This window comes from Sparus aurata, chromosome 11, assembly GCF_900880675.1.
Source record: "Sparus aurata chromosome 11, fSpaAur1.1, whole genome shotgun sequence".
In the NCBI taxonomy this organism is placed as follows: Eukaryota; Metazoa; Chordata; class Actinopteri; order Spariformes; family Sparidae; genus Sparus; species Sparus aurata.
Genome location: NC_044197.1, coordinates 34,498,183 through 34,511,726, shown reverse-complemented (window position 1 = coordinate 34,511,726; position 13,544 = coordinate 34,498,183).

Below are 13,544 nucleotides of genomic sequence, written 5' to 3'. Positions count from 1 at the left end.
CTTTGATGCCAGAGCAGACTTGTTGTAACTAAGTACATTTACTCCAGTACTGTATTTAAATACAACTTTGAGGTACTTTACCCCAGTATTTCAATTTTCTGCTACTTTACACTTCCACTTCTATGCATTTCATGGGCAAATACTGTACTTCTTACTACATTTATTTCATAATTTACTTTGCAGATTACATGCTGCATGAGTGCACAAGCAACACATTATGAAATTAATTTATAGTTATTGGCCAGTAGATTTGAAAAGAAACTGAAACTGCTGATTTTGTTCATTAAAACAAATGCCTAACATCTGATCTGAAACACCGACCCATCGTACACAGTATTTTTTTTTTTTATCATTTACTTTTACTTTTTATACTTTATTAAGTACTTAAGACTTTTACTTGGGTAACAGTAATTTAGTAATATTAGGACGCGACTCTTGTGTTATTCCGTATCTTTACTTGGTCTTAAGTATGACTTTGGCGTACTTTTTAATTGACACATTTTTTTAGCCACTCAGTGTACCCCCAGTTAGATGAAGACAAACCCCCTGTGAGATCAGAACGGTTTGAGGAAAATAAGATGTCAAATGAAACATTATTTCACATCTTATTTTCCTCACAAGTGTCATTCCACAATCCAAAGAATATCACCTACAATTCACACTTTTCAAACTCAGACTTACATAAAGCATTACAGATACTCTGTGCAGTGTTTTCACATGTTGGGCACCATGCAGGAACATTTTCTTATTTTTATTTTTTTCTAAACCTCTCTTACTCCACCTTAAAAGTGCTCCAGTCTGGACACAGCAAGCCTGCTTCTAAGTGCTCCATGCTTGTTTGGGCCTGGTGTTGTGTGTTCTTGAGATCCAGCCTAACAACTTTATGTAGGTTGAGTGTGTATGTGGGAATCTGACAGTCAGTCACGTTTTTGTTTATGTCTTTCAAATGGTTAGGAAACCTTAAGTTTACTCAAAGAACCTCAGGAATAACACTGTAGAATAACTCCACACAGAAAGGTCTCTGTCAGCCGGTTTGTTAAAACCAAGAAATGAGGGAAACCACTGCACTACCACTTCCGTCTTCACATTCGAGTTAGGAGTGAGGCTTCCTCTGCTGTTCACCTCAGAGTGACATTACATGGAGTTTGCAAGGATCCTCCTGAGAGGACGTTTATGACAGGTAAAGACAGATGCATGGATTCCATCTGCAGGGGCCCTACATGTGCCGCTGTGGAGTGCAGGTTTTCACAGGGGAGTGTGCTGCAGAGGCGCTGTCGGTGGAAATAAAGGAGAATGCAACCTGAGCCTGTACAGATACACAGTGCTGCAGAGTGAAGCTGAGCCAGCCCCCAGCTCCACGATTAATTAAAACAAAATGAAGGTCTGGGACGACCGGCCTGGATCAGGTTCCACAGATGAAAAGAGAGGGAGCGAGATGAAAACTGCGTCTGTAACCAGAGCCGGTCTGTCCATTGTAGCTGGTTTGTGGATGCCGTCCCTCAGTGTCCTCACCATTCCCATGTTGTCATACCCAGGCCACCTACATAGTATTGAGGAGCTTCTGTTTGTGTGCACTCGCCCAGTGACCCCACAAACACACAGCCTGAGAGCACATCCAGGTCAAGGCTCCTCTTATAATAGTGGCCACCTGCTCCTTCTGTCCATAGCAAAGCTGTTTGGGATCTCACGCTTTCTAAATCTGTTTTCTATTGACTGCAGCGCTCCAGTACACAGCAAGGCTGAGGGCTGCCATAACACACCATCAGTGTCTTTTCTGATTTTAATGTTTCAGCTCTGATGCATTATGTTTGTTGTTGTCTGCTCAAAAATCCTATAAAACATCTAACCACTTGCTCCTTCAAATGTGTGCTGTTCCTGCTCAGTGCAAATGTTTGGCATATGGAGGAAAACAACACCATTTTATCAATCCATCAATACCTTTACCAATGGGCCAGATACTGTCACACAGCCCAGTTGGTGAACAGACATTTTCTCTGGAGCCAGTGGATACCAAGCCAGAGTGACAACTGGAACCCATGATGTGAACCACATTAACATTCATTGACTGCTAATGTTGCTCTGTGTCTGCTGGACGTTTGGTATCGTGTCACATAAACTTGATAAAGTAATGGATTACATCCAACTATTAAGCAAACCCTCACTGTTTGTTTGAGAAGAATGCTGACTGTTAGATGGGAAAGAAACCTGAGGAGGGGGCTTTAAAGCAGCTTTGACCAAGACCCCGTATCGAAGGACTATGTTGTAGAAAACCTTTTCTGGTTTTCCTTCTGTTGTCCTCTGGTTGCTCAGCCCGAGCTCTGAGTGATTTACAGAGTTTCATGATAAACAGAGGGTTTAACTTAATGTTCAGGTAAACAATCTAAGTAGGCACATTCATATAAAAGTAAATAAATACAGAAGCAAGTTTAAAAATGTTTTTTTAACATGTTCAAAGAAATATCCATTTATGTCACATTCTTTAAATTAATTTATGTCTACAGTTATTTTTGATCCACAGATTGATCCTGTATCATACAGTGTCATACAGTGCATCACTGAAATATGGTGCCATATTCAAAGTCACATTTAGTGAAAGATATGGACCTTTCAGTCCTGCAGCTAGAGAAGCACTACAGAACTGCTCACCTTACCTGGAGCAAGAGCAGCTCAATCAGTTAAGGTGCATGTTGGATCAGATCAATCTGCTGCTTGTGACAGTATTGTCCAGCTCAGTTTTCAATTTTACTTTACATAATTAACATAGGATGGATTGAATTGATTCCTGTTACATGCTCTTATTTAGAATTCTAATTAGCCTATACCTGTATTTCTATACTGATGACCATAATGAATTACTGGTATCTGAAACTAACCTCAAATTTGGGGTTCACTTGAGTCATGCCAGCAGTTCTGTGAGGCTGTACAGACACAACATTTCAGCAGGTCATAATTATAGTGTCAATATGCTCATGTTGTTCGTCAACCCCGACTGGCTGTGTTTTGAGTGCAGCACTGTGCAGCACTGTGCAGCACTGCTGGAAAGCTGGAGTTGCCAGACCGAGGAGTTTGCACAATAATTACAGAATCACGTGTGAGCGCAGTTATACCCATGAGTTATAAACACAACAACAAACAGACAAAGGTTAGTGTTCCCAGTTCAAAGTACTGGACTAATTCTAATGTGGATTTATTTTATTTTTTGATTTTTGAAAAGAATATCTTTCAGCTTCAGTTAGTTCAAAACTCAGCTGCACATGTGTTGATGAGGACTAAAAAGAAAGAACACATTATACCAATTTTCATTTTTTCACACGGTTGTAGCTGTGGAGGTAATTAGTTGCAGTCAGGGCTCCATAGTATTGTTTGGTGTATAGGGGGTACTTGTGGGACTTTAGAGTTTCTTGGGTAATTGCCCTGCTGCAGCCTGACTGGGGGTCCCTCTGAGCTTTGTTCTGCTTCAGGGCCGGGGGCACTGTCAGCTCATGGCTGCCCTAGGTGTTCTCTGCAGTACGATATTTGGACATTTGCATTTGCAGCATGATGTGTCCTCACTGCAGGTTTTGAATCAAGCCTGTGGCCCTTCTCTGCATATCATCTCCTCTCTCTCATCCCATTTCATGTCATTCCTTGGCTGTCCTGTCAAGCCATGAAAGGGACATAATATAATAATAATCATAATAATAATAATAATAATAATCATAATAATAATCATAATAAATACAAATAAACAGATTTCTCTGGTTTGAACGTTGTGGCAAAAAGGACATGGTAAGCAGTGTTAGAGATAACTAACACTGAAGTAATCCGTTAGAGTACTTGGATTACTTATTTGTTTCGACGAGTAACGTAACATGTTAGTAGTAGTAGTATTACTGTCATGATGTGTCAGATTCTGTGGTGGATATTTTGTGCCTGGTGTTTGTTTCTTTTTCTGTTGTGCTTGCAGAGGTACATTGAGAGGCTAGATGAAGCTTCCCACTTACTGGAGCTGCTGACACACTCACTTGCATCAGATGATTTTACAGTTAGATATAGTACATGGCTAATCTTTGCCTTCAGTGTTCACCTGTACACCAGCTACCAGTGATTCCATCTACAGCCGTCCAGCTCTCCGCACCGCTGCAGCCAACAGCCTTACCCCGTACTCACCGGAATCTCAATTTGCCACGTTACCACCAGTGCCACCGTGAACTACAGCACCTTCACACTCCTAGATGGGGACTCTGCATAGGACTCTCCACACCTTCACCTGCAAATCCCTTGGAAGACAAAAAATAACCTTGTACACTAGTCCCTGCCTCATTGTCCACCTTTGGGTCTACACTCTACTAAACAAGTCTAACACTTCCGTTACAGGAAAAAATTGCTGTCTTCAATTATGCCAATATTCATTTAACTTTTACATGGTTCACATAATGAAAAGTTTTAGATTATTACTATTATTATTCACTTGAGCAGTATTTCTTGTTGTTGTTTTCAGTTCCTTAATCCTGCCCTCTTCCTGTGTGTTTCTGCTTTTGAGTCCTAACCTTTTCACAAAGTTTGACAGAATGATCTTACCAAGTACGGACCCAGCAAAGGAATTACTCAAGCATATAGCATTGTTTTAGGACATGTGGGTAAATTGTTGTGAAACTGTTGAAGCTGAGTGTTATCTGTCAGTTTCAGCTGTGTCAAATTGTAGTACGGAACCAGGTCTGCATAAAAGCAGCAGTTCAGTTACATTTTGTCCAGGGAGTAGAAGCTGTTAACTGTTGAACTACTACTGGTGAGTTAGAAGAAAGTGTAAATACAGTGTTTAAGCTTTCAGTGAGGACGGTGAATTGTCTAGATACTATTTGGGTAAATAATTGTAACTGTTGAAGCTGAGTGTTATCAGTCAGTTTAGGCCAAGTCAGCTGTGGCAAATAAGCTTGACTGCAGGGCGGAGCTAAGCCTGGATGACGTAAATCAAGCACATAAGGGCTAGTCACTACAGCATCAGCTGCAGCGTCAGGACAGCTGAAAACACAGACTTAGGGAGTCTCTCTGTGGGAATCTATCGAGAAAGTCAAAGTAACTCACTGTCCACCTCCGATCGCAGTCATGAGTCCTACCCATTCCCAGTCAGGACATCCCACCAGAGAAGATTTCACCAGCCACACATTGCTCGAAGCTGTAACCAAGCCAATCTCTGTTACCCAACATTCTCTACTGGTACTGAACTTGAAGTACTAGGGGAGCAATGGAACTGCCAGTCTGCAGTCAAGAAGGCGGACAACATTACAGCCTATGCTTCCATGCAGACTCTCCAATTCTTGGCCATTACAGAGACCTGGATCACCCCAGAAAACACCACCACTCCAACTGCCCTCCCAGCTGCCTACTCATTCTCACACACCCTGAGACAAACAGGTCGAGGAACTGGCCTCCTCATCTCATCCACGTGGTCCTACCAAGCCCTTCCCCTGGACCACATACCCGATGTGCTTATAAATCCCACGCTGTTTCTGTCACCCTTCATTTCAAACTCAAATTGTGGTAATCTATCGCCCTCCCTGTCCTCCCGGTGACTTCTTTGATGAGATGGATGTCCTCTAAAGTGGCAGATCCACAGATCAATTTGTGCTAATGTCTACTGCGGAAGCCTCCTCCACTTTGCCATCTTCCCTCTCCTCCTCTTAAGATGCTCTCTGTTCCTTCACCTCCTGACCGGCACAATCATCTGACCCCCTCCCTGACTGTCTGAATCTCTGAGAACCAACAGATTCTTACTACGAGCAGCAGAGAGAAAATGGAGAAAATCACATCATCCTGATGGACGCGCTCACTACCACCACCTCCTCTCTGACTTCACCTCAACTGTATCAGCAGCCAAATCTGCCTTCTACCTGTCAAAGATCAACTCCTCTGCCTCCAACTCCAGGAAACTATACTCCTTATTGTCTTCTCTCTTCCCCTCCTACCCCTCCCCCTTAATCCTCCCTTCCTACTGATGACTTTGCAACTTACTTTACCAAGAAGGTAAAAGACATTCACTCCTATGCCCATCCAGAAAGCATTTCCCCCAACCCTCACCTCGGATGACCTTACCTGCTTCAGCCCTCTCTTCTCTGTTCTCACACTAGTGATATCCAACCATGCCACCACCTGTTCCCTGGACCCGATTCCCTCCCCCCTTCTCCAATACATCTCTCACAACATCCTGCCATTCCTCACCACTCTGATCAACTCCTCCCTCATTTCAGGCATTATTCCAACTCCTGACATCCGAAACTACATACATGTATCTCTTCTTTTATTCCTTACTAAAACCATTGAACAATCTATCTACAACCAATCAGTCCACAACCAACTGTCACCCTACCTTTCAGAAAAAGACCTCATTGACTCTAATCAGTCAGGCTTTAGGACTGCTCACACCACTGATCATACATACCTGACAGATTCCACGTTTCAGGTCACATGGAACAGCTCCTTGTCCAAACCCTTCTTTCTGGAAACTGGTGTCCCTCAAGGCTCAGTATTAAGACTGTTTCTGTTTTCATTATACACTTGATCACTTGGCCCTGCGATCACATCACATGAATTCTCTTACTGCTGTTATGTAGACGATACTTAATTGTTCCTCTCTTCTCGTCCATCCTCCTCTGAACTGAACAAAATGAAAACTGTGGTGTACCATCAGAGATGTGTATTGTTTTATTTTGAAATGTAAGCTTTTATTTTGGTAAAGGAGAAGGAACAGATGTTAAATATATACTAGACCTGAGTTTGCCAGTTTTTTCGGTGTGCATAGTTAGAAGAGAGCAATCCTGCTACATCGAGTATCACTTCTCTTCGTGTGGCAATTGCAGTAAGTAGATTTGTTTATAGTCATTATATATTTATTTTGTAACATGAATATTGAAGGAATTTGATTTCGGGTAAGGTTATTATATAGTACTTTACATAGCATATACAGTTGTTAAAATTATTTATCACTATCATGTATAAGGGTCTGTTAAGGAACATCATAACTGATTTTGTGTATATATCCTTTATTTGTTTCAGTTTCTGTCATGACAGAGAGAGCATGGCAGCCTCTGCCATTAGTGTGTGAATGTGTGTGTTAATGGGTGATTGTGACAAATGTTGTTAAACACTTGGAGGAATAGAAAAGTGCTATTTCAATGCAAGTCAATTCCTGCTCCAATTCTCCGCCTCTGCCTCAGTGTGAATCTCTCAGAGGCGGCGAGGAGTGAAATTTGTCTCCAGCGCTGATTCACCTCAGGAGATAGTATCAGGGGCGTGTATTGGTGAGAAAACAGCCTCCCTCTCGCGAGTGAGAGAGAGAGTCAGACAGCGTCCAGTTTACTGATGTCGAATATGTTATTGTGTAATTTAGCACGAAAAACTTGACTTTGTTACTTTCCAGGATGTTTGGTGGCATCCATATGATTATAAACTATCCACGGATTTAGATTGACAGGAGGACACCGGGGAAACACCTTGAAAATACACAGACGTCATCATCATGACATGTACAGTCACTCCTCTTTAGGAGCCACAGTGCCTGCTTTCTGTGTGAATTACACAGCAGTTCATCTTTAAGGCGGAGCTAGCTGCTTGGCTCTGTGAGAATGACCAATGGCGGAGAATTGGTTAACTGCCACTGAGGCGTTAATGCGTCTTCTCTGTGTGAAAGGGGCTACTGACACTTCAGGTTTACAGCTCAGGTCGTACACCAGCCCAAACCATCAACTACCTCCCCCCAGTTACATTGTTTCAAGTCAGTGGCATGATATTTGCTGAGCTGTTACTGTCAGCACTCATTTCTGTTTGGATGAACGTGACAATGTCACAACACAAATCATGAATAAACAAGACAAATTAAAAATACAGCATCCTTAAATCTTTATTTTTTAATGTGCACAGCCTACAATAAATATATGAATACTTTGGCTTGAGCATCTGACCAGCATCAGTCCAGGAACCCCTGTAAACTATACATGCAGGCCAGAGAGTAAAAGAAACAAAAACACACACATGGACTTCACAATACAGTTGATAATAAAGTGAGACAGATTTATAAAGCTCAATTTGTGTTTGATAGTCCCACTAATAATGGCTGACGTCAGGGGGCCTGAGATAGCAGCTGTGGCATGCCTGAGTGAAACAGGTAATCATGATGAGATGATGCTCTGCTCTCATTCTGGGCAGCAGATAGAGAAGTGTGAGATCACACTGAGTTTACAGAAGATGTAAATCTTCTAAATCTTCAGAGCCATCACCAGCATGACCCTGCCCATAACTGTCCATTCACATTAGAAGAAAAAAAAAATTCATTCAATGCACATCAAATATATTTTAACCAGCAAATTGTTTAATAGAAATAAGCACAGATCTGGACCCTGTTATTCTGCTAAATGGGGCTCTATTCATCCAGGTTAACATGATGTTAGCAGCTTAAAGAGGCCTTTGCAGTTCTCATAGAAACCAACTAAAGTGATGTTTATGTGATTACAGTGGGCTCGTCCTTCAGGTCGAAGAAACAAACTGAACACTGTATGCAGTGAACATGAAGTCATCATTTAGCTGTATTCACTGGTGTATATTCAGCGCCTGTTCCAGCAGAACAGTGTGTAACCATTGGCAGGAATGTGTGTCGTGTCCTGTGTGTCCTCACATAGATGCATGAAACACACCAACAGAGGTGAGGGGTGGGTATCATCGAGATCATAACGGCACTCCTCTTACCAACACTGCTGATCATCAGGTACTTTAACAGTACCCTCATCACTTCTGTTCCATATTCCAAAAATTTAAGTTAATTAAGAACAGAATTAGATTTGCTTTATTTCCTCGTACTGAATGTAGATTAATTCTTGAGAAGCTACTGCAACAGCATTGCTTTAAACAAATCACGATAACTTAATTATTGAAATGTTAAACAATTATTGACAGAAAAAGAAACAACAATCTTTCTAAAAAAGTACTGCATATGACCTTGTCTCACCCATCATGGCTGCAGCGGTGAATTGCCATTATTTGCCAGGGCAAATAACCCTCTGCCTTATTTGTATTTCTCTAAACCAAACACACAGCAGCAGGTTCCTACCAAATAGTTTAGGGGGAACTTGCTTTGGTAAATCATTTGCACAGGGAGCGCGCCCTGCCATTAAAAGAGGCTAAATCTTGGGGGGTGTCGTTTAGGGGAGGCGCTGTTTAGCTCAGTTGGTAGAGCGCGTGTCCCATGTGCCGAGGCTCTGCAGAGGACCTGGGTTAGACTCACGGCCTGGGTCCCTTTGCTGCGTGTCACTCCCCCCCTCTCTCTCCCTGTTTCCTGTCATATCTTCAGCTGTACTTTCAATAAAGCCATAAAAGGCCAAAAAAATACTTGAAAAAAAAAAAGAATAAATAAAAGAAGCTAAACCTCTGCAAAAGAAAAGGTTACATCCGTAGCATTTGCGACATTAGCATTACAGTAACTTGCCATTTTCAGTGTGTAAGTCGTTTTTGGGTGGTTGTTGATTTTTCATGTCTTCTGATGTTGAAAGCACAAACATGTCAAGGACTAAGTGGACTCCAGCCCACAGTCTCCATCGAGTGAGCTGTCTTTATAGTAGGGGGGATTATATGGAAAAACGTTATGCGGTGGACATCCTGGAAGGGGCGCCCAAAAAAACTTTCAAACAGGAAGTGGGTTTTTTAAGAAAATCAAAATGGTTGCCCATGCAACTGGCAGCTGGTTCAAAAACCACCAAAATAATTCATAAAAGCATGAAATTTGGTATATATACACTCTTTGGGTGACCCTAAGGCACCCTGGAAAATGAGTCCCAAAAATTACAAACAGGAAATGACCTTTTGAAGAAATAAAAAATGGCCAAAAAAGAACACATGATGTACCTCAAGCAGATCATATCAAACCAAAAAAAAGGCCTATACAATACATCTATTCACATCAAAGCTCTCAAGTCTCATGCATTGTACGTGAGACACACGCATTTCAACCTGTTCACACGCTCACACGCCACACCTTGTATTTCTCCCGCAGAGAAATTTCCAGGGTAACGGCCACCAAGTTGCGCTGCTATTTTTTAATAACAGTGGAACAGGTAGGAATCAAGCGGGTTCCCGTAGAGTTCAGAAGGTGCCTGCCACGCACCAGCCAATCAAATAAAAAATGTAGCTACCGAACAGCCAATCAAAAAATAGCATTGCTGTATCTGGGTAAGATTGAGATATTCCCGATTCAGACGCCACCTGAAGTAGCTACAGCAGAGGACAGCTGTCACATCAATCCACGTCTCACCAAAGTACCTACCTACAGACTGATCGACGTGGGAGAAGACCATATCCTACGAGTACAGTAAGTCACCTCACCATTTGATTTCTGTTGCTGGGGAATATTGTGTCCAGACAGCTGGTAATCAGTATGTTAGCTAACAGTTTGACCAGAGTGTGTGAACTAGCCTAGCTAGCCAGTTGAATCCCTGCTTATTTCAGCAGCTATTCTGACACTTAGGTAATATTTTTAAGTCTCACATAAAGAGATAAACCTGTATGCTCATTGACCTCAAATATACGTTTTGGGAAGATTGTTGTTATGAGTGATATCTGTGATGTGATGGAAAAGGCATGAAATATATGTAGGCACACAATGTATGTAGTCTATGGGAAAAATAGCATGCTTACATAGAGGAATACCTTCAACCACTTGCACTTATTGTGCATATCTTGCTGAATCTATGTGCACTTACTGTTTGTCTAGTTTTGAGTTAAAGTGCTGATTGCCAAGTCCTGTGTGTCTACCTGATGCATTTGGCGAATAAAAATTGATTTTGATTCTGAGATATTGTTCAAACTAGCTGTATTTAATTTGCTTTATCTCTTTCTGTCCCCTGTCTGATAGGAGAGAAGCTAAATGTTGGCTTCACCACCAGACCTACCCTCAACAGGCTCCTTGAGGCTGGAGACATCACATCTCAGGAGGTGCAGCTAGGCCTCAAAACCTGCCACCAACACCAACAATAAACAATACTAACCATCATCTCTCTCTCTCTCTCTCTCTCTCTCTCTCTCACACACACACACACACACACACACACACACACACCTGCACTATGCTAAATAAATATTTTTATTTGTACGAATTTTGTGTGTCAATTATGAGCCCTGCTGAAAAAACCAGCATAGACCAGCATGATTTCCATGCTGGTCTATGCTGGTTAGTACTGGTTTGGTGCTGGTTTAGCTGGTGGACGAGCATAATGAAGCTGGTCCACATCCCATTATTATGCTGGCTTTCCAGCATAGTCTTGCTGGTGACATTGCTGATGAAGCTGGTCACCAGCATCCCGGCACCAGCATGGAAAGTTCCCCTGCAGGGAACACCTGTGCCTGAATCCTGCTCAATCAGCATCTTGATTTGCCACAACGGCTGACGGCTTATCTTATTGGATTTTAACAAATGTGTGCTCAACATCTGAAAGAAGTAATTATTTTGTGTACATACAAAAGAAAAACTTTATCAAATTGTTTACTTAAACTTGTGATAGAAATGGGAGCAACAAACAAAGTGTTGCATTTATATTTTTGTATATTTAGGCAGTATTTACAGTTTGTTTCGGTGCCCTCAAATGAGCGCAAAATCTTGCAGGTTTGAAGCTTGTGTTCAATAAACTTGGTGTTCTGTGACAACCTCACTGACTCTGTGTCCAATATTGGATTTTCACAGCCAACTTCACTTCTCCTCATACTCTGCAATATGTAATAAGTTGTTGACACATTCCATGGTCACCAGCATACCAGCATCAACATACCAGCAGCCACATGTTATGCTGGTGACCAGCATGGGACGCTGGTCACCAGCATACCAGCACCAAAACACAACATATGCTGGTCTTGCTGGTCACCAGCTATGCTGGTTTATGCTGGTTTTTCCAGCAGGGAGATCAGATCCCCGCCCCCACCCCAACCAAACCCTCACTGCCAAAATCTCACTCTGAACTCAGTTCAAAACTTGAGAGCCCTGTCACATCCTCCAGTACATTGGCACAGTGCTGTGCAAGGCAACCCTGCATTCTTGCATCGCCACTTTCGAGAGCAGAAAGGCTTAGTTTTGCTCATTTAAGAGGTTCTCTACATACTTAGGCTGCTTCTGGTATAAGTGTCCATAAATGTGTCCAAGAATCATCTATTTTAGTCCATCCATATTTTGCTGGGGAAGGCACCAACTGAATAGTCTGCAGACATTTGGACCAAATGCTGGCTTGGCACACTGCTCGGCTAGAATGTTGTAGCAGTGCAGCCTGTGTGGGAGGCATATTTTCCATTGACAGACATTTTTGTGAAAACAAGTCCTTCCTGAGATCATTGAATTTTTCAAGGTCAGTTGTTTCATCGTAAAGAAGGCATGCGTAGCGCTCAAACACTGCAAAGACACAGAGATGAGCAATGTCTCCTGTTACTTAATATGTAAATATTTTGGTGATAACCATTACACTTTTTTAAAAAATGGCAGGGGTTTGGGAGGTGTTTTCCCAGTCATTCTCACAGGGACGTTTTCAATTTTGGCTCTGCTACTGCTCCAGCATATGTGCAGCAAGAGAAACTGCTTGGCTATCAAACTGTTTGGCAATCTTTCAGCCCTCTTACTTTTTTTTTGCTTTTCTGCAGGAGGGGAAGATTTGGGTTGGGAGCAACAATACCTTAACTTAGGCAACATCATTATTAGCATATCTTACTGAGTCTACATTTACTAATGCTAATGCTAACTTTGGCATAACATTATGCCAGTAAGTTGTGTCCCTATGTTAGCCGTTATATTTACAATATGTAGCTAGTGATGGGTCGAATGCAGAGAATTTCGGGTGTGTTTGCATGTAGCATGTGATATATCTGATAAATAATTTCCCCCCGGGGATTAATAAAGTATAAGAAAAAAAAAAAAAGGAAATATCTCTGCTCACAAAAACATTTTATCGCTAAACTACTTTTCCAAAGTTATAGATGAGTTCTTGCAGTGTTTCCCCTGGTTCTTTTTGTAGCAGCGGTGCTCTGAGTTGGTAAGCTAGCAACAATAGGGGGGTCTAAGAACATTTTTAAAAAAAATAACTCTTTAAATGGTGACTTCTGTAAGGAGCCCTGGAGGTGACATGGATGGGGGTTTTTTTATCTCGTGAGTGCGACTTACTATCTCGCACGCGCCAGTTACTATCTCGCACGTGCGAGATATGAATTCAAGCGCATTTTGACGTAATTAAACAGTGCAGTCAGTTAAATGCAGGCTTATTATCATGGATCGAGACCATCTCAGAATTTTAATTGATTAATAAATTAATTAAAGTTAATAAAGTGTCTTATTGTTATTGTGTAACGGTAAGAGGTACATGTAACAGGTATTTTGATGATCCACGATGAGTGTCCAGGTGTTTTAATAGCTATTTTAATAGCTGTTTTAATGGCTATTCTGCTAGCCATGATGGAGGAGCTGTCAAGGTAATAGTAGTTTGGTTATAATTAATTTATGAAATAATGTTGCAGCAGTCACAACTGGCAATCAGGACAAACGATTAACA